The sequence below is a fragment of the Lepisma saccharinum genome, chromosome 13, assembly GCF_977018435.1.
Source record: "Lepisma saccharinum chromosome 13, izLepSacc3.1, whole genome shotgun sequence".
In the NCBI taxonomy this organism is placed as follows: Eukaryota; Metazoa; Arthropoda; class Insecta; order Zygentoma; family Lepismatidae; genus Lepisma; species Lepisma saccharinum.
In genome coordinates this window covers 80240606-80262194 of record NC_139241.1, presented here as the reverse complement: position 1 = coordinate 80262194, position 21589 = coordinate 80240606, and the positions used below count along the sequence as shown (strand labels likewise).

The following is a 21589-nucleotide window of genomic DNA, read 5'->3' as shown; positions in this document are numbered from 1 at the left end:
CGCGGAACGAAGAAGAAAAAAACTATGAAGAGAGAATTAAGAATTGTGCGACAGAAGCGACGCTCTTCTTACCAACATCCGCACTTCCGGTTTCTTTGTGGCGCACTCGCATCTCCGTGACACGGAGGAATAATTTTGTCCAGAAGCTTATTTCACGAGCGCCGTTGGTAGTCATTCTGACATTATGCCTGCCTAAGTAAGCATCGAGCACAAAAGAAGGGATGGGGTTGCTTGCTCTGTCTCTTACATCTTTCCAGTGGTTCTCGCAAGGGCAAACATAAAGGAACAAAATATTCCGTCCACTGATAACGACGCCCAAAGAGGTTTTTAAATAGATAAATTACATACATAAAGACAAATTCAATGCATTAGTGCCGTTTGCGCACTTAAGAATCCAGTTTTTGAGGTCTCGTAAAGCCGAAACGACGCGCCAAGTAGATAATTGATTGATTTTTGTTATTTAGCGTCGCTTTTCCGCCATTTTTGGCTAATCCCGACGACGAGGATGAGAAGATGAAATTGATGCAGGGAGAATCAGGAAGAACATTCATGCTCTGGCCGAATTTCGAACCCGAGACCTCTGGCCTGAGACAGGCATTTACATCTCGAGATGGGTTCCGTGTTCGATACCCGGTGGAGACACATAGCAGTTCGGATTCCACTTTAAACTGTAGGCCCAGTCCCGATTAGCCTATCTCTGTGCATAAAACGGGACTTAAAACAAAAACTCTTGATAACATTTTATCTTTCTAGATTGTGACGTCACCTTCATTTCAATTGGTCGCAATTAACAGTCCGTGTCGTTATTTAGATTGAAAGGACAACGATGAGCCATCTACAGGCGTGGTTATTCAGAAACAAGCTAATGTCATTGTATTTCTATTTATTCCAGTTACATCTCATACACTCTAGGAAATACTTCACTTGAAGTCATTCTGACCTTGTAATAACAATCACGTTCTTGTCTCAAAACCCCAGTTGTTTCTTGCCTTCGATTCAACAAATATTTCAGTTACCTACAGCTGTAAGAAGGAAAAGTAATGTTTCTTGTGTGTGGTTATTATTTTCTGAAACCCAGAAAATGATTGCGTCCCTCAGAAACTATACCCATTGGTTAATATACTGGTGCAAATGTATGCACAAACCTACACATCTACTAAATACACAATATTTCTACTACCGATCACACCCTCATTACATAGCAAAAACAAAGACAAAGAATTAATGGGTTATCAGACCATTCTGCACAATACAATCAAGCGATGCTAACATTCATTCACGTTGATGGATTCAGACGATATAACGGAAGAAGGCGTGGTCCAATTAACGCAGCAGAACAAAAACGTTACCTTCTCACCCCAACGTTTATTTCGATTTCAATCTCAGATCATAAAAAAGTCTAATTGATTTTCATCTTTCGTGCTTTATTTGTATAATGCTCCATGGTTTCTGACGATATGCTACTTTCAATCTTAATTCATTTCAAGTAACTCTTCTTTTTTGCCTGAAGATCTTACGCGTAATCCAGTTATACTCGTAGTTTCAAGACCCACCGCAGAGGCGTTAGTTACTGACCATCTTAAATTTGCTGACGTTGTCAAATGACACAGACATTTAGATACCAGAGTGGAAGTAGAATCAATGGTTTATTTTCCTGTAGTTTACGGTTATTACAAGCGTAAGAAAATAGTTTTTCTTTGTGACGTTTCAGGAGAACACACGCTCCTTTCATCAGACATTTATTTTCATTTTGACTAAAGATACAGTTATAACAATGGTTAGTAAATGAAAATAAATGTCTGATGAAAGGAGCGTGTTTTCTCCTGAAACGTCACAAAGAAAAACTATTTTCTTACGCTTGTAATAACCGTAAACTACAGGAAAATAATTCTATAATGCAAGCAATGCGTACATACAAGAAAAACTAGAATCAATGGTATTGTACGTAACCTCTTGTTCAACAGATAGTGGTGATGGTTATCAATACGAACTATTGTCCATCTGGAGTAAAAACATAACTTGGATGCACGAACAATTGGGGATCCTAGAGTCTAAAATTTAAAGTTACAGGAACAGTAGGAATGATAGAAACTTATGATAAAAACGTTGTTCGAATTGTTCAAAATCACGCATGATCGGAAAATAAAAATTTTGCTTTACAAGCATGGACACTTGTTCATTTGGAAATAGTTTCAGCTCACCATCATTCCCTTCGAAATACCTTGCATGACAAATTTTCAAAATCGTTTATAGAATAGGTAGAATCACAGAGAGAATGGAGGATAAAGGAAGAGAGAAATAAATAAATAAATATAAAAAGGACAAAGATAATGGAAGGAATGAGAGGAAAAGTAAGATAAAGAAAGGAAGAGAAAAAGAAAGAGGAGGATACATTAGGGATGGAAAAAGCAAGTATCACGCACAGAGTATAAAAGCACAAAAAGAGAGAGAAATAGAGGAAAAAGAGATACACACAGGAAACCAGAGAGAGAGAGAGAGAGAGAGAGAGACAGGAGAATGAAAAACAAAGGAAACTTGAGTGGAGAGAGAGAAAGGAAGAACGAAAACTGAATAAACAAAGGAAACCTGAGAGAGAGAGGAAAGAAGTAGGAGGGAAAAATAAAGAGAAGAAAACAGAGAAGTAGAGGAGAAATAAATAACAACGGATACCTGAGAGAAAGAAAGAAGTAGAAGAAAAATAAACAAACAGAGGAAAACTGAGAGAGAAGTAGAGGAGAAAAATAAACAAAGGAAACCTATGAGAAAGAAAAGTATAAGATAAAGAAATAAACAGAGGAAAACAGATAAGTTGAGGAAGTAAAAGATAAAAAAGGAAACTTGTGAGAAAGAAAGGTGAAGAAAAATAAATAGAGGAAAACAGAGTGAAGTAGAGGAAAAAGAAATAAACATAGGAAACCACAGAGAGAGAGGTACAAGAGAAAGATGAGAGAGAAAGAAAGAAGTATAAGAAAAATAAATAAACAGAGGAAAACAGAGAGAAGTAGAGGAAAAATAAATAAACATATGATGAGAGAGAGAAGGAGAGAAATAGAGGAATTGAGAGAGAAATAAAAATAGAAAGAAACAGACTGAGAAACAGACGATGAAAAATAAGAGGAACAGTAGAAGAACAGAGACTAAGAAAGAGAAGTCAGTAAGAGAAATTCAAGTACAGAAAGAAAGGAAAAAGAAGTTAATTGGAAAATAAGATTAGAGAAAAAATGAGAATCTTAGCAGAAATGACCGAACAGATCCTCCTGGAAAATCCATATTTTGTCCACCTGAACGAAGTCCTCTGGCGTCACAATTGACTCACAGTATCAATATTTGTTGCAACCTGAACTCAAAACAAGTTCATCAACATTTTCAGCGTGGGTGGACGCTAGCTGCTGGACTATAACTTCATGATTCGGAGACCAGCTCAGCCGAGAAATCTGATTCAGCCCATAAGCAAAAGACTCACACAGGTAATGAAGGCTTGCGGACATTAAACAACGCCGGACAAACAGTGGAAAAGCTCCCACCGTGGACGTAATGATACGTCTTCCTTTATTGCATCCATGAGGCAATTTACATGGTAGGCTGAAGTTGATTAGCAAAAAAGACAAGAAGCCGAAGACGAGGATTGAAAAGGCGAGTGGCATAAACTCGCTATCGCTGCTCGCCGTGTAATAAAGCCAATTAAGGTGTAGATGGCGTTGAAGTCGTGGGTTCCCCCTCCTGTTTGTGGATGTTTGCTTACGGAAAGCTCATTTACGATTGAATCCATTCTCTTGTGGGTGGAAGGGGGTTGGGAGACGAGTCGTGCACGAATTGCATTCGACTACCAATCTGTGTTCCTCTTGCCAGGACTAGACACCGATAAGACACGTGCAGGTGAAATACAGAGGCGTCTACTTTTTTATCCACCATAGTAACAAGGTGACATACTTTCCATAAAGCACGGGACATCTAATGTATGTGTTTTGCATATTTGTTGCGAAGTTCTGGATATCCAAAAATAGCATCCTTTGGAATCCGCCAGAAGACATTCATAGGATATTAGATTAGATTCATTCCATCCATGAATCACATATTTGCATTTACATGCTATGATATCGAACATGTCAATTTGTGTTTGCATTACAATATACTAAAACAATGAAATACAATGAAATGATACCTTAGCCTATTATAGTTTTATGCTGGAAGGAGTGTACTCGTGTAAGTGATACAGTCTACTACATAAAAGTAACACCAGTAAAACATGTTGAGGTTACAGTATAAAAATAATATGTGTATTCTGTAATGGATTAAAAGATTAAATTAAATATTGTGAGATAATATAAAGATAAAATGCTATTAAAAATTACACTCAAGTGACATAACATATATGACATGTGAGATGCCATCCAACCTATTGATGTTGAAACTATTGATTATATTTTCACTTGGACTATTGTAGATGAATCCATGAACCTAGAATCCATCAACCCACAAGTGGCTGATGGATTAGGTGTTAAATAAATTCACTCACAGTGATATCCATGAAGGATATTTCATGGATAATCTGTGGATTATTCTTTAATATGTTTTGGAAAATCAGTCTTTAAGTTGTTAATGAACAATGAGTCATTTGGACGTTTATAACTGACTGACGAAAAGAATGTTGGACTAGAAATGTTATGTCACTTGAGTGTAATTTTTAATAGCATTTTATCTTTATATTATCTCACAATATTTAATTTAATCTTTTAATCCATTACAGAATACACATATTATTTTTATACTGTAACCTCAACATTATAATTCGTTTGGATATTATCTGGATACTTTCACACATATTTTTGGGCACTAAAAATAGGCATTCCTGGGATTAGCTTTAAGCATATCAAGGATCTTGTGCGTGTATATGTTTCTCTCTATTTCTCTCTCTCAGCCCCCCCCCCCCCCCCCCCACACAAACACACACACGTATCTGCATCCATTCACAGAAACAAACATGCACAAGGGTGGACGAAATAAAGAATATGTTGGCTTTAAGATTGTAATGGCATACTATGCGTGCACGAAAAACATTAATAAAAAGGTGTCGTGTGTGTGACAAACATGTAGCGAAATGAGACTTCATTTTTCTATGAAGTACTACATCAATTACAGATGTTAATGTCATGCAAATTCACAAACATTGAAAAACAATAACTTTTAGATTGATTCATTTTGTTACTTACATGCAATGAATAGAATTCCCCATTATGTCAGTCTGGTCCTGCACTTGAAACAAATGACATATATTGTTACAACACAAAAAGTTGCACGATATAATAATTAGCTAAAATATCTTCAAAACTACTTAGTTTTTTAAATAAAACATATAGAACTTGCTCAAATGCTGAAGAAATGTCCATATAAGATTGTTCATTTGTTCCGAAAACTGATTTTATTAATAAGATATACAAGTAAAGGTAAATAATTGACTTGGCGGAGATTTCTAATTGGTAAATTAAACTACGTAGTTTGCATATTTGAGCTCCATTATTTCAGCAGATGAACAAAACGTTGACGCTCGAAAGTTGTATATCAGTGCACCATTGAATAACATTACTTGCCATCATAGTTTTAAGAAAAACTAAAAATCTTACTATTGTCCAAACAACGATATTAACCTATATCAATCTTAAAGGTACAATTATTGTACCTGCACTTATACATCATATAATGTATACATATGATGCCCCAACAATACGCTACTGATGACTTATTATACATATATTTATTTCACATTATAAATAAATAATCTTTGTACATATTCTATTTATTGTATTATCGTGATCATTACTTTTTTCCCTTTGCGTCATTGATTCATTGTATATGTGACAATGGGTTGGTTGTAAGAACGGCCCATTCTATTCTATTCTATTTGAGACACAGAGTACTTATTATTGAAGATTCAGCAGAGCTTTTGCATTGCAGTACACTGCCTGACAGAGTTCCAGACATGTGAAGGGTGGTAGTTCTTCGAAGATATAGAACCCAGGCAAAGTTTATTCGCATGCGGGAACACACATCAAGCAAGACATGCGAAGAGGCTCTTCACAGAAAGAAGCACAAACAGAAGCAACCGCAAAGTAATAATTGTTCCGTGAGAAACTCATTTTTTGCCCCGGCTAATGAGGAGACTCGGATCATACAGATTTCACGAAAGCCGAGGTTGCCGAATGTAATTTTTTACTTCGACAAAAAACATTTCAGTGTTTGTCCTCCGGCGAAAGTCTCAAAAACGGTTCCTTATTTGGAGACGGAAATCCCTAATCCGACTTCGGCACCCTTTTTTCACTTTCGCTTATGTCTCACTTTTTTTTTTTTTTTTTTTTAGATAGGTGTCGTCTGAGAGACAGATCTTTATAAAGGTCAGTGTCCATACAGCGGCCAGACTAAAATCTTCCGATTGTTATCTTCGTGTGGCCCTGAAAGGCACAAATAAAACTCAAATGCATTAAATCCAAGTTGATGCATTTTTGGTAAGAATAAAGTGTCGAAAGAAAGATACAGCGGAAGAGTAAAGTAGGAAAAGGTAAACATAGAGAATGAAAGAAAGCTAAAGAGGAAGAGAAAAATAGAGAAAAATGCAGAGGAAGAGAAAGTAGAGAGAAAAATACGAGGAAGAGAAAATAGAGATAGAGAGAAAGAGAAAAATAGATATAAAGAAACAGAGGAAGAGAAAAATAAATATAAAGAAACAGAGGAAGTGAAAATAATAAAAATTGAAAGATGCAGAGGAAGAGAAGAATATATAAAGATAGCGAGGAACAGAAAAATAGAGAGAAAGATACAGAGGAACAGAAAAATAAGAGACAAAGATACAGAGGAACAGAAAAAGACAAAGATACAGAGGAACAGAAAAATAGAGACAAAGATACAGAGGAACAGAAAAATAGAGAGAAAGATACAGAGGAACAGAAAAATAGAGACAAAGATACAGAGGAAGAGAAAATAGAGAGAAAGATACAGAGTAACAGAAAAATAGAGAGAAAGATACAGAAAAACAGAAAAATAGAGACAGAGGAAGAGAAAAATATAGAAAGATGCAGAGGAAGAGAAAAATAGAGAAAGAAAGATGCAGAAGAAGAGAAATATAGAAAGATGCAGAGGAAGAGTAAAATAGAGAGATATAAAGATTGAGAAAGCAAGATACAAAGAATGGAGGAGAAACAGAACAAGAAAAAGACCAAGTAAGGAGTTGATGGTTCCTTTAATCAGTTCTGGGAGGTGCCCCAAAGCCATTATTGATGTCACTACTTGATCTGTTTCTTTGTATAGTGACCAATCAACAGAAACTAAACAATCAATATTTGTTATACTGAGAGACCGAGAAAGTATAGGAAAACATCCAAACGTGGGCTACCAATTGCTTTCTGCAATTTTTTTGTCTAGGTGAAGCAAAACAATTATTACTTAAACCATCGGTGTTGACCCAGGATCATGTCCAGTGAGCCACACGCAGTGGTGATGGAACTCTGTGCACTGTTCAGGCAGGCATTTGCTGTCAAATTGCTGTTTAGGGTTGAAAGTGGGATCTGACTGAACCACTGTGCAGTGTACTGGGGATCGAACCTGGGACCCCTTGCTTACAAGGCGACAAAGCTATCGAGGAGTGCCTGCGAGGATGTTCAATGATAGATTGATTCAAAAATCTTCCAAAATGACGTTCTATTTATCCAGTTTAAACTGGAAACTGTTGTTGCCCATTCTGAGGGTGATGCTTCCTTGTGGGGTGTACAGAAAATTACCCAGTAACACCCTCAAAAGGTCAACACCCTACTGCCGTCCTAATCCCTCGGTGGAAAAACAAAGATGGACCGTTGTCAAAAGACGTAACCGGTCTGTTGTTGGGTATATTGTTGTCCCGTGATTACAAGTTGTTGAAAAGAGTGCAGGTGATGTGGGATTGTCGAAAAACGAAAGTTGACCTGACGTAGCGGCATCAACAATAACAGTCTGCGGTCGACGGAGACCTAAGGCTAATCAACGCCACCCACAGTGCCTGAGGCCAGTGTTGCCATAATCAGAATATAAAATTCCCTTTGGAAGGTGAAAATTATCCCTTTTTCGTCCAAATTTTCCCTTTCCCTAAGGACAAAGAATTTGAAACAAGATTATTATTACTGTTGTAGTAGTAGAATTATAAGTATTATTTCTACTGACTCTTTGAAATATTTATAGTATTTAATTTAATAATGAAGATTATAATCAAATTTACGAAAAATATACGAAATATCAAATTTTCAGTGAAATTAGATTTGCACTCATTGAATTATAATAATAATTTTAAAATTTGATATGATAATGGAAGATATTAATACCTCGAATGACGGATCTGAGTCAGAGGGGGGGAAAACAGGAAAGTCAACGCTCTTCAAAATCCATAAAAATGAACTTTTTATTCCTAAAGGTTACTGATCATGTAAAAAAAAATATACATGTGCAAAAAACATATGGTTTGATGATTGGAAGTGTCAAATGTATTAAACGAAAGAAAGCATGTTGTAAAATTTAAAATATTGAATATTATAAGATAAAGGTAAAGTTCTCCGGGCACTCTGCACTATGCCATGAAGCATACATAGGGGTATGTGGGAGTAGGGCCCCACGCATTGCCATTTCTGAAGGTGATGTGATCAGCACCACGTTCCGGCAACCTTTAACTCACAGCCTTATGTACCCATGTTTTGGTGGCTAGGTGTGCCCTAGAGTCGCTTTATGCGATGACAAGACCGGACAAATTCCGACCTTATGTCACCAACCCGGGAATCGAACCTGGGTTACCCGCGTGGCAGTCAGACGCCTTACCGACGAGACCACTGCGGCTTGTTATGGTATAAATTACTCGTAAAAATAAAGGAATGTATTTGTTTGACTATTATTATTTAGCTTCCACTTTTGGCTAACAAGGACCCCTTGCGTCATAACAGAAAATAAATTAAATTATTTCACACTTTAATCAGCTTGACCTTAATGCGTGAATCTTGTATCTTCAAATTTCTCAACAATCTCAATACTTTTCATAAAAATTCCCTTTTGCCCTAAAATTTAATATGAATTTCCCTGCACTGGGGAAATATCCCTTAGTGATGAAACGCAACACTGTCTGCGGTCTGTCAGCTGAAGCCGTTCACAGTTCTCTCCCACCCCTCCTTTCCTTTCCCCAAACTTTAAAATTGGTGGTGAGTTGGTCTTTTACGCAGAAAGTAAGAAAATATTGAGGTTTGAGACATTTTAGGAAGGTTTAATGGAGGGAGAGAGTACTTAAGGAGTGGCTGTAGGCGATGTGGCCCCCAATAGAAAAAATAATATTTTGAAAAAATAAGAGCGTTGAATGCTATTTATGATGTATGTAGCTATATATCTTCAGAAGTACGACATGACCGATGGCGCAGTGGTAGCGTCGCCGCCTTGTAATCAAGGTGTCCCGGGTTCGATACCCGGTGGAGGCACAAGTGGTTCGGATCCCACTTTAAAACTGTAGGTCCAGTCCCGATTAGCCTTACTGTGCATAAAGTGGACTTAAAACACCAATTCAACAACAACAACGACATGACCTTAAAGTAAAAAAATATAAATTTCGCGAAACCATGTTTTCTTGTCCCGCTTCATGGCCGCGGTCTAAGGCTTCAGGCTTTGAGCTCTGGTTACGGGACGGGCGCTGGTTCGAGTCTCTTGGGGGAAACGTAACAACTTTTCTCCTGACATTTCGACCAGTGTATGGGGCCGGTGGCCATCGTGAGGAAATTGGAGAGATATGAGTTAGTAGCGTAACCCGGTCATGAAAACCTACAACGACGACTGGGGTTCGTCGTGCTGACCACACGCCAGGCCGTAACTGGTTCAATGATCGCCCACCTCTGATGAGGCATGTGGGAGTGAGGCCGGCAGTCGGTACGTAGCCTTGACTCTCAAGAGCTGTTGCGCCACGTGTTGTTATTATAATTTCTCATACTTTCCTTTAAACCTATGATCTTGAATGTAACATGCATCGAGATAACCACAAGAGTTGCGAACCTTATTCTCTCAGGTATCTTTCTTCCCTTTTTCTATCTCTCTCTCTCTCTCCCTCCCTCTCTTCCTCAATTTCCTTTTCTTCTTTCTTTCTCTATCTGTATCTTTCTGCGTTTCAAAGAAAATGAGAGAGTGGGAGCAGGAATAGAAAAGAAAGAAAAGTCTTAACACCCTGTCTCGTTAATCTCTAGAGCAAACGAAGGACAACAACAAGTGTCTTCGCAAGAAGGTTCCATGAAAAGCCGACTGGGTTCTCTGCAGGGTTGCCCTGTCATGAAAAGTGAAAAAAATTACGAGATTTCAAGAGTAAAATTCATTAATATTGGGGACATCGATTCAATAAATGAAAACATCAAAAAGTGGTTTTCTAGAAACACCCTTTCTCAGTGTTCAGGTAAAATCTGATAACTTTCTGTCGATCGAATCTCGAGATAATCGTGACCAAGTTTACCCCATAAGATTATGCAGGCTTGTCAAGGTAAATGCTTAAAGATTCCTTGGGGTAAGATCACCTTAAGTGAGATGTTTAGACGAAGTGGAAAAGATGAGAATCAGAAGATACAGGTAGCAGAAGATGAGGAACAGAGAAGAATGGAAAGGGATGGTAGAGGACGTCAAAGCTCATATAGAGGTGTAGCGTTACATGGGAGGTATATCAGCCAGTGTCAACCTGTTCGTGCGTAGAAGGTATATGGGACGAGAGTTCCAGAACTCAAGAACACAATGCAAATGACACTCACATGGTCTCGAAGTAGCACCCACGTGGGTCGTAAAGAACACACCTCCCCCTCCGAACGTTAACACCCCCGCAAACACAATCTCGCCACGCCTAGACACGCCCCTTCGAGAGAAGGAGGTGCTGGGAAGGAGGCGGCACGTTGCAAGACCACGGCAAGACTTTCAAACAGACATCATGCACTCGCTCCCTCCTGCACAGTGTTGCTAACCCCCACGTGGAAAAAGTCACCATTTTAGGGAACTTTTCACCAAGAAGTAAAAAAGTTAACTTCATGTTGAAGCGTGCAGTCTTCAGTTGTCTGTATCTCGCAGACTGCTAAATGTAAAAATATGAAACTTAGTGTGCTGAGAAAACTTATACAAATTATGAGTTCAGTGCCACCCAATTTATAATGCCATACCATCTCTATGTGGAAACTATTTCCAGTTACAGTCTCGCCGCTCTTACAGCCGGCGCGGGGACCGCCTTTATGGCAGTGACCCTCTGTTGCTGCGTTTACCTACGAAGGAACTCGCGGTCAAACAACCAATTAGACCTACCCCGCTGTCCCCCTCCCCCTCTTTGGGCAACAAGCGGCAACCTTTGAAACACTCCTTCCCGAAGCAGCCAGCATGGAAACAGGAATTTGTGAAAATAGTCGTTCTGCGCTGTGATTGGGGACCGGTTCGTACGGCGGCACTATTATAGATCACATCGCATTTGTGATTGGCTCTTGTGTAGTATGGTAATCTCTAATTCGAAGCTTGACAAATCATTATTTCTGGCATGAATGGCACACGCACACGATCAGTTCTGCCTTGAACGGTTCAACCGGCAAACGTGGCATCTAGCTGGAATGGATGTTGTTAGAGGGAGATTATTTCCATAACATCTTTGGCTGTTATGCATTAGAAGCTTCGGAACGAGTCACAACTCTCGAAGCAGCCAATCAACGAAGCGAGCCGCTGACGTCATCTCAACCCAGAACCTATCGCTAAGCACCCTGCTCAGGCTCTACACGCCCACTAGGCTCGCTAGACACACTCGCGTAGTCCGCTGGAGATGTTCCGAAAGTAATTCGACTCTATTTGCCTAGCCCCCCACACTTTTACCTCCGCACTCAAGGTTCGGTGCACCCATACTCGGCTCTGATTTGTCTAGGGGTATCTTTTTTGTACGACAATGCACGCGGGTTGCAATAAGTCAACATACTGTAATTATATAATTACAAAGGCTGTCGTAGAGAAGGTGAGACAGATTTTTTTCCTGGCTTTGCAACCGTGCATATGGTTTCGGCACTAGTCGCGTCGTGTAGGATGACTCATTCTGTTTCTGTAGCAAGTTGTCACATGTTACGAAACCACGTTAGTGAGCAGCTGTGTTGATTTACGTGGAACGTGTTTCGTTTACCCCTCCAGGTTTTTCTGTATAACATTGCTTTTCGCGATGAGTATTCAAGATGAACAGCGACATGCCATAACATTTTGTTCACGTTTAGGGAAAAGTGCTGCGGAAACATATGCAATGTTTCAACAGGCATATGCGGATCAAGACAGACTGAGTAGAGCCACACTATTACCAAGGAGTCATTGAGACTCTGCGTCAGCATGTATCAAAAAAGAGGCCGCATTCGAAGAACTCCTTCATATTGCACCACAATAACGCACGCCCGCATACCGCGCAGGCTTTTCAGGATTACGCAACGAAGAGAAAAATAGAAATTTTCTTGCAGCATACAGCCCGGACCTTGCACTCTGCGACTTTGGGCTATTTCCACTTTTAAAGGCCGCTTTATGTGGTCGTCATTTCATGACGAACAAATAAGTGATCACCGCAGCGCAAGTTTTCTTCAGTTCGCTACCTGACGACGAATTTTCAAAGACATTCACAAAGTGGCAGGAGCGTATGGACGCTTGCTTAGCTGTCAATGGTGCCTATTTTGAAAAAGATGTACGTCTACTCGATATGGCTGATTCTGAATAAAAATTTTGTGGTTTGTAATTTTTTGTTTCATTTTAATGATTCTTGGAGGGGTCCATGTACATGCTTGTCTTTTAACTGCTACGCAGTCACGACTTTTTGACCTATTGCGCTCATTTTGGTCTCAATCGGCAGCTAATGAACCAAATTTTCACACTAGTACATTTGCTAGCCAATGGAGGTCGCTGTTTTCCTATACAGGAATTAGTCTCACCTTCTCTGAGACAGCCTTTGTAACTACAAAATAACAAGAGGGGCCTCCCCGATGGCGCAGTGGTAACGTCGCCGCCTTGTAATCAAGGGATCCCGGGTTCGATACCCGGTGGAGGCACAAGTGGCTCGGATCCAACTTTAAACTGTAGGTCCAGTCCCGATTAGCCTTACTGTGCATAAAGTGGACTTAAAACACAAACTAAACAAAAAAAAAACAATAACAAGAGACAACGGATAACCTTTTTGCGAAACCTTATTGTTATAGGGGATAAATTACCTTGTCCAGCAACTGTGAAATTAAGAACCGAAATGTTTTGGGTATTTTCTAAAGTTTAATTAACGTAAATTTAAATACATACAAATCGTATCCGAATGTTCGTTTCTCTAATTATCGGGCCAAAACTCTAATTTTGATGTTGGAATCTCTATTGTTTGTACCTGGATGCTTTATGTTTTATCAATTACATCGGGAGTACGCTTGTCACAAGGTAGACTCGTGTTACCCCAAGAAACGTCTTAACAGACGCAAGATCGCCCGACGTGTACATTTTACAACACTCCACAGTGACAAGGCACTAGGCTGCCCGGTGCACTGTAATTGCTTCAAAATAACATCCAGTACAAAGTACCATTTACCTGTAAATCGGACACCAAGGCACTAGCTTGCCCGGCAATCCAATTCCTTACAGCATCCGTTACGGAAGATCTGTCCTCCGATCCGAGGTGACCGAAGCAAAACAGCCTCTCCCTTCCAAGTCTCAGTTCCAACAGCCGAACTCCCCTACTCTCATCTGGGACTTTATATACATTTCGTTGGCGACTGTCGCCAACGGCCTTTCTTTCAAAAGTTTTTTATTTGTAACAGCTAAAAACGCCCGCATTTTCCTTGAACGTTCGAAACACGAAGAAAGAACAGAGTGCTACATAGAATGTACGAGAAGGACATTGTCTTTTCCTTTCTTAACATTTTCATACTTTGCGTGGTTCGATCCTTACCAAATTTTACAATCTGAAAGGAAACGTCCTGAATTAACAGAATCCCAAGTTTGGTGTTCCCCACTGTACATGGAATAGACGAACCTAAAAAAAAAATGCATAATAAAAAGATTTACACTAACCACATATACATATTTTTATACACGTAATTAACTAATACTAACTAACTAACTAACTCTCTAGCCTTCTTAAACCCGAAGGTTCATGGCTGCAGCAACACAGGCCTTCCATCTGTCCCTATCTTGAGCAAGATCTACATACTCTTGGTCTTGCTACAGGTCTCTTACCATCAGGTTTCCCAACAAGAATCCTGTAAACTCCTCTTTCCTCTCCCATTCGTGCCACATGGCCTGCCCACCTAAGTCTTCTTGATTTAATCATTCTAATAATATCTGGACATGAATACAAATTATGTAGTTCTAAATTATGTAACCTTCTCCACTCACCTGTCTCCTCATCCCTTTTAGGTCCAAAGATTTTCCTAAGGATCTTATTTTCAAATACTCTCAATTTATGTTCCTCTTTCAATGTAAGGGAACAAGTTTCACACCCATATAATACTACAGGCAAAATTACTGTTTTGTATATTTTAACTTTTAGTTTCTTAGATATTAAACGAGAAGACAAAAGTTTATGAAGAGAGAAGTAACATGCATTTCCTGAATTAAGCCTACTTTTTATTTCCTCTTTAATATAATTTTCATTTGTTAATATTACTCCTAAGTATTTGAATTTGGAAACTGGTTCAAACGAGTTGTTATCAATAATTAGATTTTGATTATTACCTAACACTTGGTTTCTGCCTGTAAGCATATATTTAGTTTTCTATTTGTTAACTTCCAAACCTATCTCTTTAGCAGTTTTGAAAAATATTTTAGCATTATTCTTAATTGTATTTATATCATCCCCTAATAAGTCTACATCATCTGCATATGCTAACAACTGAGTCATACCATTTAATTTTAGTCCTTCTTTAGTTTCTTTTACCTTCCTAACAGCATATTCTAAGGCAAAATTAAAGAGCAATGGAGATAATGCATCTCCTTGTTTTAACCCATCATGAAATTTGTCAGACACATTAATACCCACACGAATTTTACTTTCTGTTTCACTGGTGCATACTTTTATCATACTAACAAGCTTCTTAGGTATTCCAAACTCTACTAAAATATTATATAACTTATCCTTTTAACCGAATCATATGTTTTTTTGAAATAAATGAATAGCTGATGGACATTTTGATTATATTCCCACTTTTTTTCAAGTGTCTGTCTAATGTGAAAAATTTGATCTGTACTTGATCTGTTACGTTCATTAACATATTAATAAAATATTTCAATAAGAAAAAAAAACTGTTGCCCTGACACGGGAGCAGGGTAACAATGTGTAAAGGCGTTTAGGAAGAAAGCTGACATTGAAATTTGTCCTGCAGTAAGAGTGCATTGATTATACTGATTTTTTTAATTTCCGTGTCCTTCACTATGCTCTCCAGCACAAACACAATTCCATCCCCTAACAAGGAACGAAGAAGAAAAAAGCTAGTGATGAACAATTTGTTTCACAGTACCATCAGCCGAAAAGATAGTATAACTAAAGCGAGGATAAGCAACAAGACACCAAAAAGATATTTTTTAGACAAGTTTCTGCAAAATAGGCACAAAATCTACAAATAGACTTGCGTTCAGGCTCGAAAAAGAAAAAAAACGAACATAAATCGTTTACCAAAACGGAATAACAAAGGCAAGTAGACCAAAATTCACACTCTTATTAACACTATTATTATTATTTGCGAAGCACGTGTTAAGTCCGTGATGTACAAGTAGATTTCTACAATTCTGTAGCTGTGGTTACTCTTTCCTGTGTGTTATCACCTTCTTCAAACCGCTCGTTATGCTCTTTCCGTTTCTGCGATAAATTATGTCTGCCGTTGTGAAGGTAGAGTTGCAAGCAGTGATGTGCGTCTACGCGTAAACAACGATAGTCTACATTCTACACGTAGACTATTTTATACACGTAGATTACGTAATCTATGTAAACAACATGGCGAAAGGTGATAATTTAGCAAAGGGCGCCGTGGAATAAAAATAATATTATACTGCCTATCAGTTGCTGATGTGTGAGGAGAACTTTTCATACTCTTTCTTCCAAATTCGAACAATTTCTCACCTAGGAAGAAACCTAATATAGGAAATATTCTAGTGTTTTATGGGAAAAAGACCACTCTTGCCTCACGACTGCCATCTGTTGTTGTTTTTTGCATACTATTTATCTTCTCCCATTGTTGATGAGAGAAGAGAAGAGAAATTTTGTTGTAAATAGGATTCTTTTCAGTTTGTTAGGAACCAATATTGTTGAAAATGTCACTTTCCTTTCATGAAAGTCTTTAAAATTAATTTTAATGCACTTGAGATTGTCTACGTAGTCTATGTAAACTACAACCCAATGTAATCTACGCGTAGATTACGTGTAGACAACGCATGTAGACGTAAACTTATAGTCTACGGCACATCACTGGTTGCAAGTGTCTACAGAAAAGCATTCTTTGTATAGTGGGATCTGTCAGTATTGCCGTGCAAATTGTCCATGACTATTTTCATTAATTTGCATCCTGTGTGTTTTTAATCGATGGATTTTTATGTATGCTGGTGCAGAAGTTGTCAACAAGTTGTTTTGGGTTTTCTTTTAATTCTTGAGGCTCTTATTGGGTCGAATAAAGGCAATACTCAGTGGCGTATGCTGAGTCCTAGATCTGGGCTATGTCACTATGTCACGTGGTCCTAGTGTTACGTTTAGGCCGTTCGCCGGCTTAAACTGCTTGGCTGCAAGAGGATGTGTGTATGAAGAATGGAATAAATTACGCTCATTGTTCCATACCAATATTTAATAGAATCTCACAAGTGAGGGGGGGGAGAGATCACGCACGAGCCAACGAGATATGTAAACACTGACAATGATAAAACCCAAAGTGTCACCACTGTACCTGATTTCCTTCGCGGTTCCTCGGCTGGGTCACGACGCGGCGCTCTATCGGTCCATCGAAGGTGTCATCAGTGGGTTCGCCCAAACCTTTTAAATGGACCGACTTAACACTGTCACTCGCAACACACCTCGCGCTTCGCTCCCTCGACCAAGACTCCTCGGCGACGTCTCGTCACCCGGGGACTGCTGGCGTTTTTGATTACACAGCATTTTATTTCCGGCTCGTGACATGCCACCTCCCCCTGAAAAGAAATGGGATTGGCCAGGGGACAATCACATTTCTTTACTGACAAAAAATATTAAGATATGATTAAATATGTACAACGACCAGTTCCCTGAATAAATGATTACACCCCGTATATAACATGATTCGTCGTAGGGCAGTAGGCAAGTAGCCTATGTAGTGCACTGTAGAACATAACAATAATAATACACTAATTGAAGTGTAACACTTTTCTGTCATGTATTCCGAAGCGGATGAAACCAAAATTGGCAATTAAGGTAGTCTCAGCGGCATCTCATCGCACGACGTGCATGTACGTGACACTGTGAAAACACTTGAATAAATATATCACTGGTAACACTGATCCGAAGATAAGTTAGTAGGTCTCAAATGTTGAAAAGAATACACAAATAAGTTGATGGGAGACAAAATATGTTCACAAGAAAAGTTCAGGAACAATATTAATTCGATGCGAAATCTGCTTGCCACTTATGGATGACTTCTGGATGTACTCTGAAGAAATGACTTCACCTTATATCTATGAGAAGGTACATTAGTGATGACACAGCAAATGATGATCACTATCAGTGTTTAATATGTCATAAAATAAAATTTTGAGCGTGAACAGGAGCAATTGGTAAATTTCATCAGGGTGTAAATAATAAGATTAGATACATAGTATGCATTCAATTATAGCAAAACACAATGAAAAGTCTTCAGAAAAAATAAATGGAAGTGAGAGTATCAAATATGTAATAACAGTTAATGTAAATATGTGTCATAAAAATGGCAGATGTAATAATAAGAGGTAGGGACTTGATTTGGTATTTCTGTCCAAATCGTGTGAGTTGTGTGTGGTATCAGTAAAAAAAATGTGTTTCTGTGTGAGAGTTTGGTCGGTTTTTAACGATGCAGCGCTCTCAGTTCGCTTCATCGATAGCTGGGACACATCTGCACAATAAACATTTAGAAGTTAACATGCTGTCATATATTAATGAGATTGGTAATATTGCCGTTTATATGTAAGAAGTTATATGAATTGAAGAAATATGAAGAGAAAAGGTGGATAAGACGTTGGCCCATACATGCTCTGTAAAGGCTTTTGGCGTGTTGAAGGTAGTTATAAATTATTGAAAAGTCACAAAATGAGAATTTTACAGCGAATGGTGCATAGTATTGTCTCCGCCAACAGTGAGAACACGTGAGCTCTCTTCCCATATGCAGTAGCTATATTCATTGCGTTCGTGCTCTTTCTTTACGTACACAAAATGCTGCCGAAGCAGAAGGTCGTGTTGCTACGGTATCGTCTTCAGAATTCCATCCTACTCTGTGTGAAATCACATCATAAAGTGACGTCACGATGCCAAAAGGTCGGCACAATCTTGTATGAGAAAGAAAAAAAAATGTTGCGGCGAGTGCTGTCGCGTGTACGAGATATATTTAATTTTCTTCTTGTTCTGCGAGTTATTGGTGCAGAGAAAACGGCTCGTGACACTAGACTATGGAGTTAGGAAGAAAAGTAGGCTCGTGTAAACTCGATGTGTAAGTGGTTAGACACACCCATTTAATCATTTTCGGCGTCTCCAAGAAGTCACTTTGCCATGCAAGTGACAGCCAGGTTGCCGATTCGTAAGAAATCAGGTTGGGAACTCGTAAAGAATCAGGTTGCCAACTCGTAAAGAATCAGGTTGCCAACTCGTAAAGAATCAGGTTGCCAACTCGTAAAGAATCAGGTTGCCAACTCTTAAAATATCAGGTTGCCAACTCCAGAATCACCATTATCTTACTAAAAATTTAAGTGCATCATCAAAAAAGATGTATTCTGGTGCATCAAAACGCATCAACTGATGCTTTGAAGTGCATCTCGACTGAAAGGAATCCTCACTTGGAATCAAATGATGCCCTTTGGTGTTTCTTTCACTACATACAAAAATGCACCCAAATGCATCAAATGTGAATCTGATTCTTTGAAGAAGCCAAAGAACACACATTAATGCATTAATCAATGCATTCAGGTGCATCACCTCAAACTGCTCAATTAACACAAAGCAGTCGGCCTTCGTGGCGGAGTGGTTAGCGCACCGCGCTAAATTGGGCAACAAACAAATGATTGTTCAGCAGTGCCAAATTCCTTTTAGTGTGTCTTCCCCAAGACCAAACCCTTTTGATGCACATTTGTTTACAGTTATAAAAATAATGTTGGTGAAATTACCAAATTTAGTAAAGATTGATTGATTGATTGCTTTGGTATTATTTTACTTTGCTTTTCTGCCACTTTTGGCTAATCGCGATGATCAGGATAAATGGTTATTAGATGAAATAGATGAAGGGACAATCACAAACACACAAGGACAGGACACAACAGAGGATTATACTGGTTGTGAGTATAGACGACAGAGACTCGCTAGTTTCAGAAATGCAGTCCAGGGAAAGGCTGTTAACATTGGATATCTTCGCAAAGGGTCACTCCAAATTTAGTAAAGGACATATTAAAATTTCTGTTTACGGTTACCAAGAAGATTAATCCCGTTTGTTTTGTTAATTCGTGGTTTAAGGGGTTACCTTTTGAGAAATTAGGTAAAAATGGCAAAGGAAAAAATGGCAAAGGGAAAAAATGGCAAAGGCAAAACTGGGAAAGGGAAAAACTGGCAAAGGGAAAAACTGGCAAAAGGAAGAAATGGCAAAGGGGAAAAAAGGCAAAGGGAACAAATGGCAAAGGGGAAAAAAGGCAAAGGGAACAAATGGCAAAGGAAAAAAATGGCAAAGGGAAAAAATGGCAAAAGGAAAAAAAGGCAAAGGAAAAAATGGCAAAGGGAAAAAATGGCAAAAGGAAAAAATGGCAAGGGAAAAAATGGCAAAGGAAAAAATGGCAAAGGGAAAAAATGGCAAAAGGAAAAAATGGCAAAGGGAAAAAATGGCAAAGGGAAAAAATGGCAAAGGGAAAAAATGGCAAAAGGAAAAAAATGGCAAAAGGAAAAAAATGGCAAAGGGAAAAAATGGCAAAGGGAAAAAAATGGCAAAGGGAAAAAAATGGCAAAAGGAAAAATGGCAAAGAGAAAAAATGGCAAAAGGAAAAAATGGCAAAGGGAAAAAATGGCAAAAGGAAAAAATGGCAAAAGGAAAAAATGGCAAAAGGAAAAAATGGCAACGGTAGAAATGAAAAGAATAAAAATGGCAAATACAATATACAGTAAAAACTGCATATCACGGAACCTCTATAAGAAGGAAACCTGTAAATACGGGAAAAAAAGTCCCCAGAACGGACCGATTTTATACCTGAAAATGACCTGCTTAAGGCGGAAACCTCCTTAACGTGGAAACGGAACACCATTTAAAGACCAACGAGATAATTTTATTCTCAGTAAGACGGAAATTTCTTCCTTTATTTTTTTCTCGCTCGCAAGAAAACAATGCAATACTGTAAGTGGAACACGCCTCTGTTGCCACTCGCTTATCGGTAACATTGTCGATATGAAAGAATGCGCTACAATACTCATAGCTGTTACGATTCCGTTTCTTTCTTTCATCTCTCACCCTCTTCTCCACCTTTCTTTGTCTATTTCTCCTCTGTTCTTTCGTCATCTTTCTATTTTTCTTGTTATCTCTCTTTGTTTCTTTCCTTTTTCTTCACTTTTATCTCAATCTTTCTTCACCTCTCTTATTCCATCTTTCAATCTTTCTCTTTCCCTCTATGCACATCGCGCTACGACGCCAGGGGTCCCGTGTTCGAAAAGATACATAAGTACAACTGTACGTTCTTACAATACTGTAAAAAGTGTACCAACATGTTGTGTAGTTACATAATTGTAATATCTGCTATGCTTATTGCGACTGCAAAAAGGTAAAGTGTTCCCCTGTGCGTAGCACCACGCCATGAAGGCGTATAGGGGGTGTGGGGGTAACGCCTCACACTTTCTTGATCCGGTCGTGAGTGGGGTGATGTGATCAGCATCATGATGCTCGGAACCATCATGTTCTAGGATAGACACGATTTGCTGTATTACGATTTTACATGAAATATATGTCTTGCATTTCACAGTTTGAAATTAAAATTTAATATGATTTTGGTGTCTTTTAACATTGAATGGATACATTTTATTTGATGTTTCCAAAAATAATTATAATACCTTTTATTTCTTTTGGCAGGAGTTACTGCCGCTATAGAATCACATTTTAATAAAAGGTAACCTTTGTAAATAATTTGAAGCATGTGTGATTGATGAAACTTAGGGGGGCAGCATTGAATGGGTTTTCATCTTGACTGAAAACAAGTTTACGCCTTGCGCACACCTGCTGACCAATCGCATATGTTTGTTACTAGCAGGACTTCAAGGCAGCCCTTACCTAACCCCCTCGCACTAAGAGGGGCGAACTTGTTTACTTTTTTAAAATGAAAATGGTTAAATCTGGGAAAGCTGTGGAGAGAAGCTCTTCTTTCTACAACA

General features: G+C 38.6%; 1 long non-coding RNA gene across 1 annotated transcript in view; it reads right to left on the bottom strand.

Annotated features, from left to right (window-relative positions):
• Positions 1-5317, bottom strand: part of LOC145997075 (uncharacterized) — a 118867-nt gene extending 113550 nt beyond the window's left edge. Inside the window, exon 1 of the long non-coding RNA XR_014442864.1 lies at positions 5211-5317. This is a non-coding gene — a long non-coding RNA (uncharacterized LOC145997075). The remainder of the gene's footprint in view (positions 1-5210) is intronic.
• Between the last annotated feature and the right edge of the window lie 16272 nt (positions 5318-21589).